The sequence below is a fragment of the Coffea arabica genome, chromosome 2c (assembly GCF_036785885.1).
Source record: "Coffea arabica cultivar ET-39 chromosome 2c, Coffea Arabica ET-39 HiFi, whole genome shotgun sequence".
NCBI classification, from domain to species: domain Eukaryota; kingdom Viridiplantae; phylum Streptophyta; class Magnoliopsida; order Gentianales; family Rubiaceae; genus Coffea; species Coffea arabica.
In genome coordinates this window covers 10,884,626-10,893,570 of record NC_092312.1, presented here as the reverse complement: position 1 = coordinate 10,893,570, position 8,945 = coordinate 10,884,626, and the positions used below count along the sequence as shown (strand labels likewise).

Below are 8,945 nucleotides of genomic sequence, written 5' to 3'. Positions count from 1 at the left end.
AAACAGTTTGGGAAAGCAACTATACCCATTTCCGTTTGCCGCCCATTTCCATTTCTGGTTGCCGATTCCGCACATGCATGTGCCAATTTTACCGTTTTGCTTAATTTACGCACTTTAGTAGTTGTTTGTGTGATAATATGGCTCAAGCTTCTGCTACAGGTGGTGACGGGCTACACGGAGCCGGTGGGGCCCACTAGCTGACGACTTGAATTTATTTCCGTACTTTCTCTCGTTATACATGCTCTTTAGGTGAGTAATCAGAGTTTCTGTATAAATCAATACTAATATGAGTTTACTATGAAAAATGGGCACTTAGGCGAGGGTGTACTTTATCGCACTCGATCTAAAACCCATTAGTTGCTCTTGATACCTGTGAAATATGATTTTGTGATTTGTTATGGAGCATTTATTGCTTGTGAAACATTTGCGGAGCATTTATTGCTTGTGACGCAATTTGAGAGCATTTATTGCTTGAACTAGAGCATTTATTGCTTGAACTACGATTTTAAAGCATTTATTGCTTGAAAAATATTTTTGAGCATTTATTGCTCGTGACTTGAGTTGAGATTCATGGTCTCTCTATGTGGGATCCTTTAAGAGAAGCGAGCTGTGTGGCTCAGGTTCTCAAGGGTCAACCAGTGGTCAAGCTCGACAAATGAGTTGGCTTGGGAGCCACCCGTATCCTTACCATGTGGTGTTACTTTTCTGCTTTTGCTTTGCTCTCACTGTGCAAATGTTGACATGTAAAAATCACATTTTTACCCCTGGTTAGTCACTAAGCTTCTTGCTTACCCCTTTTTCTTTTGTTTTAATTAGCAGGGCCCTACGCGGGAAAATTTGTGGTACCATCACTAGTATAGTTGGGTTTTGTTTGTAATCGCCGAATAGTTCATATGTTTTTTCCCTATTATAGTGATCCGTGTAAGGACTCTTCTGAGGGTCTACTCTTTGGTGTTGATTATAATCATAAGGATGTACTGGTATGAGTAGTTACTTTTAGGGATGTAAATAAAACTCTTTTGCCGATGTATATAATGTGAATAGTACTCTTTTACCGTGTGAATAACTTTTATTTGCTTTTGCTTTCGAGTCCCGGCGAAAGTTGGGCAGGCGGTCCGCCGAACCCTCTGGTTCGCCTTAGAGGGAGGTGGGGCCGTCACAACTATTAGTATTACTAATTTGTATACTTATCATAATATCGTGATTATCTTTTACTTATAATTTCATTCTTTTATTATTTATATACACTATTAGAAAATTCAAAATAGACTGTGTTGCATAAAAAACTAATATATATTTGTCATAACTAAAAAAAGTATATATTGCTAGCAATTTGACTATTTGAAAAAATATTAGCAAACTAGAACTTTAAATAACTTAATAGTTAAAGCTATGTCCCAAAAAATAAAATAACTATTTTTTTATATACTTTTTTTATGTAAAGTTGATTAACCACTATGTTATTATGGTTTCTCAACTTGTTACTGTTGTTATTAAAAAGTAATTCAGTCTAAATTCTAGACTTATTAATTTAAATAATATATGCCATAGTTTATGTACATAGATAACATATATTTTGTTGTAGCATAGATTTTATAATAATATTACTTCCAGTAAAAAAGATAGAAATAAATAAAGATGAAGTTTAAGAAAATTAAAATTAATAAATGGAAAATAATAGTAAAAAGAAGAAAGTAGTTGATCACATGAGAGAAGGGAGAAAAGTTTAAAAAATATATAAAGAAAATGGACAGGTAGAAAAAAGGCAAAAAAAAAAAGGAGAAAACGAAAAAATAATAATAATTTGTATAGAAGAGACACTTTGTGTCCTAAAGCATGAAATAGGGGGGCAAAGTGCCTATTTATTGAGTTGAGAGGGATAAGGTGCAATTGAGAATAAAGTTCAGGGAATTTAATGCTTTTAACCCTAAAATAAAACATGGCATCAACTTTCAACTTACACCAATATTTTGAATTTAATTGCCACAATGAAACTTCTTGAATTTATTGCAAAGGAGGGTATTCAACAGTACTGCTGATCATGTCAAAATCAATCACATACAAACATTGCCAAGTTTTTGTAATCTTGCGTCTCATCCATGGAAGGATGATACAAACATAACAAAGAACCCTAATTCTGCCTGCTTTGATGCCTTGTCCCTTGGAGCATCAAGCTGTGATAAAGGGACAAAGTTTTGTTAGCCTTTGGGACATTGTTCATTTCCTCATCAAGTATCCACTAACAGAGAAGCTACACATTGACCTAAGCCCATCCAACTTTAATCTTTTAATTTTGTTAAATTTGACTCTGTGCAAATTACTTGTGTTCTATTACTTGTGATATACATATTCTTAAGAATCATAACTCCATTGCATATATTAAGTCTGCAATATCATACAAAATCGATGTTTGTGTAATTTATGCTTGCCATTATACATCACATTACTGAACACATAAATTGCATTATTCCTAATTGAATTCTACTGATGCATTTCTGCAATTACTTTTTTTTTTTAAAATCTTTGAAGTTTTTTTCACCCCCTCAATTTTACTTGTTAATTGTCCTTTAGAAGAAGGGCTTTTTCAGAATTTTAATTGCCAAGTATAGTTTTCACCACTGCTGCCCATCATTCCAACTCTTGAAGGATCTAGAGCAAAAAACTTTACACTCATTGATTCAGAATTTCACCTCCTGAAGACTAAGTACAAAATGCACCTTCTCTGAGGTGTTTTTAATCTTAACCATAGGTAATATTCTAGAGTAAATTCCTCGAGGAAAAAGACTTTTGGAGTGGATTATGAAACAAAAATATCGCTTTGTCTTCACATATCTTTTCTTTTTCTTTTTCTTTTTTGAGATAAGAAGGGGGACTAATTGAAATGGATTCAGACAACGGAGGACTATTTGTGATTAATCAATGGAAAATGTGTGAAAGTTTGTTGTTCTTTGATTAAGCAACATTGTACATTAAAACTTTAGCTTTAAATTTAGTCATTATGTCTTTAATGTAATGCATTCCACCAAAGTTCTTTCTTTTCAATATAGTTGGGTAAACATGAAATAAATTAAAGAGAAATATTTAATAACTTTTGAACCAACATATATATATATATATATATATTAAATTTCAGACCCATCCTAAGGAACACAAATTTAAATGTAGTGATAGTTAAGATTCCAAGAACGTAGGTGAGAAAAAATTTAGAAACAAATTTACTATAACTTCAATTGTATTTATAATGACTATACAAGATTAATTTCTATAAAATGACAGAAATTTTACATTAGCAACAATGAAAGATTTTGGTTTTTTGTTTCTCAGCTATTAGGAACCATGTTTCATTTGAAACTTAAAAATAATTTTTCTAATGCTTTGACGATCATACTTTATTAATTAAGTAATGGAGGCAAATACGAGCTAGATTATTCCCATTAGCATAAAGAATATAAACATAAGCATACAAATAGTGACTATGTTGGTGAAACTTAGGAAATATTGCTATTTTTTTATTGGATGTATCACAAATTACTGAATTTTTTTTATTGATATGATTGTGCAAGTTATTTCGTTTTAATGATTGTTTTCACTGTTTTCTTGGAACTGTTAAATTTGTTGGATGATTTTCTTTTCTGGGGAGGTTTTGCTGACCTTGTAATTTCTTTGTTATTAAATTCCTATATAATTTCTTTTTCAATTGATGCTAATAAGACAGTTCAAAATTACTAAAAATGTGAGGTTATTAGAAGAGATCTTGTGGTTATTTAGGCAAAGCACTACCCCTCACCCTACCAACATAACAAGATTAAATAAAAAGAAAGAAAGAAGAAAACATTATCCATATCTTGTAAGTCACGTATTTTGCACGATTCAACTGATTAAGGCAATTCCTTGCCTATGTATATGTGTTCTACAGTAATAGCTGTGAACTAGGGTATATGTTGCTAATATTCTAAAAAACAGAAGGCAATTGCTGCCTCCCGTGAGCTCCCCAGATGGTGTTAAGGGATGATAGTAACAATAAGTACATTGTAACATGTAGGGCCCGTGTTGATGGGCTGAATATTCACTAAGGCAGGAATAAAATTGTGCGACTGGATTGGCACCATGTTGTCTCATGTTACTCTGTGAATATTGAACGGTACTAAGAGAAAAAGATCATGAATAATTGCTGTTTTAATGGCGATATGGAAGATATGAATAAAAGTAGTTGTGATTTTAGAAAATTGAAACGCGAAAATTCTTATAGAAGCCAAATGGGTAGGTTTGGAGCAGAGAAAGTCATTATTTTTTATAACCAACCTAAAAAGTTTAAGGGAATCATCACAGCCAGAAATTTGAGATATGTTGATGGGAAATACAAGGATAAAAATCCACAAGAAGTTACAGGAATGGAATATGATTTTTATACAGAGGTCTTCAGGTGAAGAAGCAAGGAAGAAGCCAACTTCAATAATGCTCCGAAAGAATCTGTTGGAAGTGGCATGAAGAAGGCTAGGAACATGAACACTTTGATTTATGGTGCCAATACTTTGACTACACCCCCAAAAAGTCATCAATTTCTTCTATAATAACTTTCTCAAAACACAACTACCACCATTAGTGCCCCTGAGCCAGATCATGCACTGGAGAGCTTGCCTTCTGCTTCAACAGATTGTTCAAAGTTCAAACACGGAAGCTATGATATTATTATGACAATGGATGTGCCTGATCCAGAGTTTGACAGAGACAAAACGGAAGAATCATTTACTGAAAACCGGGTTTGGACTGCTCATGACAATCATGCCTGGCTTTCATGCTATCATTCTTGAAGTCTTGTCCAGAAAGCCCTTTTAAAGTTAGGAATACTGGTTGAACTGCGAAAGCAACAGCGAACTTGGCCCATTAAATTGGGTGGGTGCTGGTTTTTGGGTAAATTCCATTTTGTCCCCTCGAACTATACCTAAAATCTCACTTCAGTCCCTAAACTTCAAAATGAGACATTTAAATCCTTAAACTATATAATCCGTCCCACTTTACTCCAAATTTTGACTGAATGCACAAAACTTAATAGAATAGTTGCCAATTCTGTTAGTTATTATTATAATTTAATTTAACCAAATCTAATAGGGATATAAATGTAATTTCATGCAATCCAAAGCTTTTGAGACACTCCAAATCTTTAAAAATTATTCACCCACCTACTTTCTCTTCCTCCCTATCTCTCTACTAGTGCACTGCCAATGCCAAATCTTCCTGCGTTCTTCGCTGTGTATCTTCTACTTTACTTGATTGCTTACTTCGTCATCTTCCACAACTGGTCCAAGAATCTCCGGCCGGAAGCGTTGAGTTGCGTGATTTCACTGGCCCACGGCACTCCCATCATGTTTTTAGCCAATTGCGCCATCTTGATCGATCCGAACCGCAATTTCCATTCCCAGAATACCCCTTTCCAAAATCTAGTGCTCGATTACAGCATTGCCTATTTCTTGATGGGCTTGTGCCATTACTTGATTTTCTACCCGAGAGATGTGCTTTTCATCGGCCACCATATGGCCACTTTATTTGTTTTCGTCACGTGTCGGTACTCCGTGTACCACGGGCATATGCGATACTGGTGCTATTGATTCTGGTAGAAATTACCAGCTTCTGATAGAATGCGTGGATGCTGGCTGGTGCTCGCAGATCGGACTCGAAATTTGCTGCCAGATTGTACGACTCTCTGTCGCCTCTTTTTTATGCTTTGTACACCATAGCTAGGGCTTTTGCGGGGCCGGTTTTTGGATACCAAATGCTTGCTTTTTATTTGGGTGGGATGGTGGATAATGTGATTCCTAGATGGCTCTGGATTTCCTGGATATTTGTGGTGGGTCATATGGTGGGAAGAGAATAGAGCAATAGAGCACTGGAGGGCTAGGTTGATAGAGAAACTATGGAATGAGAGATTTTTGGTGGGGCGAATGAAGAAGAGGGGATAAGAAATTGGGCGGGGCGGCTATCGATTGGTATGACAAACATTTGGTGATTCCTTCTGTGATAAACATATGTTTTCTAATTCATCACCAGGGAGGAGGAGAATGGAGTAGTAAAAGGTGGCAGACGATGATGGCAGGAGAAAAGGGAGGTGATGGTGTAGCAGTGGCGGATGTGCGGTAATGAAGGAAGAAGGCAGCAAAGAAAGAAGGAAAAAATAGAAAAGGAAATGAAAGGAAAATAGAAAAAAGGTGGAAAAAAGAAAAGGAAAGTTTAAAAAATTGGCTCTTTTTTGTTTAAAATAGAAAAAAAAACTTTAATTATTATTAACTAAAGAGGTAAAATTATCTTTACTCTTTGTCTTTTTGTTTTTTTATATTAGGTCTCATAAAATTACATTTATGTCCCTATTGGATTTGATTAACTTTAATTATAATAATAACTAACAGAATTAACAACTATCCTATTAGGTTTTGTGTATTCCGTCAAAATTTGGAGTAAAGTGAAACATATTATATAGTTTAAGGATTTAAATGCCCCATTTTGAAATTTAGGGACTGAAATGAGATTTTGGATATAGTTTGAGGGGACAAAATGAAATTTTCCCGTGATTTTTCTAAAACTTGCTATACCAATTTGTCACAATGGCTGGCAGTGATTTTACAAAGATTGAGAATTTTGATACCAATTGAGATATAGGGAAGTTTTTAAAAAAAAAATTTGAAGACAAAGTCGATGATAATAATTGAATTGTATAATTGAGTATGAAATTTGTAAGAAGGCTAAAAAATTAAAGATAAAGTCAGCAATAGAAACTGAACAAATATTTGGAAGAGAGTTGATTGTTGGTGAATCACGCACGACGCACGACTCTTCATGATCACAAGTTCTATGCATTTTTTTTTTAGAAAACTGAATTTCCTTAATTCAATGGAGACATATCTCTGCAAATTGCAGAATTTATACAAGTTTTAATGCAAATTATACAACTATTCAAAAGATGGATGGCTTGGACTTAATTTCTTTCAATTTGTTCAATAATTTACTCTGCTGAGCGATATAGCCAAATACAAGTTAGATTATTTCTATTGGTGTATAAAAACTTGTAAATAAATACTACTGTTTTGTTGAAACTTGGGAATCATTAGAATTGTGAATAACATGCATTAAGAAAAATAAATACATCCATTCTTTCAAGTAATACGAATAAAATAGTTCAAAGATACATTAAAAAATTGTTGCCAAAAAAATTAAACCAAACTATATAGAATTCTATTAGTATTGGAATAGGTGTTATGGTTTTATGTGTCTGGTTAAAGACTTGAGTTCAACTTTTGTTATTGAAAAAGTTGTGATATTTGAGTTGTAAAATTATTTCCTCTCCAACATAATACTTTGCCTTCCTCCATCCGTAAGGGTGATTAGACAATTGAGAGCATGAAACTTTGGGTTTACCAAGCAAAAAGTGTTATACAACTCGTCAAAGTTGTCTGAAAAGGAGTTCAAGAGAGGATTATCTTTCTTTTTGTCTTGACTCCTGTCAAAACCTTCCACACAAGACTCTGTTGATTGCGAGGTGTGTGCCCTTCATCAAGAACCACAAGACCAGGCAGTTGAAGAAAGATTTCCCTAAGGTCATTTTTTGGATGGTGATTTTCTGGAGTTTTTTGTAAAAAAAATGTACTTTAACGATTTGATATATGTGAGATGAGAAGGTGAACGAAAAATGTATTCACGAGAAATATAAAAATTTTTTAATGAAAAATTCCTTTCCAAACAAAGCCGTGCTATTAAGTCTTTCATCACTTCCTTTTCCCTTCCGCCCACTAGCAATCTGCTCAAATAACTTGTAGCTGATTCCTAGAACACTTTTATCCTTTGTCGAAGAGTACAGCTTTGTCGTTCGACTTCCAACTCTCCGAGGAAAGTCTACATCAGTTTTGAGTTCATTTCCTGACAAGTCCTTGCTATTAAAGTTATGAAAAGGAATTCTATATCCCCATTTTCGGAACTCATTTTCCCAGGTAAGTAGCATGCTTGTAGGAGCTATAATCGCCGGCCGGCACATTGGATATATCTATCCTTAACAATGACAGAATAAAAACAATTGTCAGGCAAGTCTTCCTGGTGCCAGGGGCATGTGATATTATGGCTCCTCTTCCATCATCAAACAGTTCAATTTTCAGCTTCTCAATAGCAGTTTCTCCTACTATGTTTTTCCACAAGAAGACAAACCCATCCAGTTGATGACTATACATTGACATTCTAATATCATCGGGAATAAGATCCAATACAGAGCCTTCAGCATCAATGGAGGTGTAATAGTTTCCAGAGGCTAACTCACCAAAATGAAGCTCAAGAATACCAGAGCAATCACCTCTGCAAAGGTTATTGGAAGAGATCATGAGGTTTTTTTTGTCATCCCATTTGATAAATTTGGTATAGGACAACTAGAGACTTAACTATGCAGGATGCACATATTGCTTTGTTACAAAGCTAGTAAAATTTTCAGGCCCTTCGACAGTAAATTGGGCATGGTGATTGTAAATCACGTCTTTTGCACGATTCGTACCAATGAATTTTTCACAAGTTTCGGGCTTTGGAGACTTTGAACAGCAATACGATGACGGACGGTGCGAGTTTCACACTCACGGACGCCAATCAAGACAGTTTCATTATTTTAACAAATTTAGTTCCTTAATTATACTTAATTATTCAAAAATCGAAAATATTTTTCTCCTCCACTAGATTCTACCCATCAACCCCTTTTTGTTGCCTGACTCCCGATATCTTTTTTCTCCTTTTCCCTGATGTAATCCATCTGGTCGCTCGACGTTGGCAGTGAAAACCAATCTTTAGTTGTTAGTACAAGAAAAATGTTCATATCTAATAAGCAATTGAATCAACTTACAAGAAAGCTAACCCAACTCCATTGACGATAAATTAGCTTTAGCAACCATTTTACTCATGTTCATGATTTAGCTTTATAAAAG

At 34.5% G+C, this 8,945-nt stretch overlaps 1 pseudogene; it reads left to right on the top strand.

The window, feature by feature from the left end:
* Nucleotides 1-5,222: 5,222 nt before the first annotated feature.
* Nucleotides 5,223-6,135, top strand: LOC113705812 (TLC domain-containing protein At5g14285-like; annotated as a pseudogene).
* The last annotated feature ends 2,810 nt before the right edge of the window (nucleotides 6,136-8,945 follow it).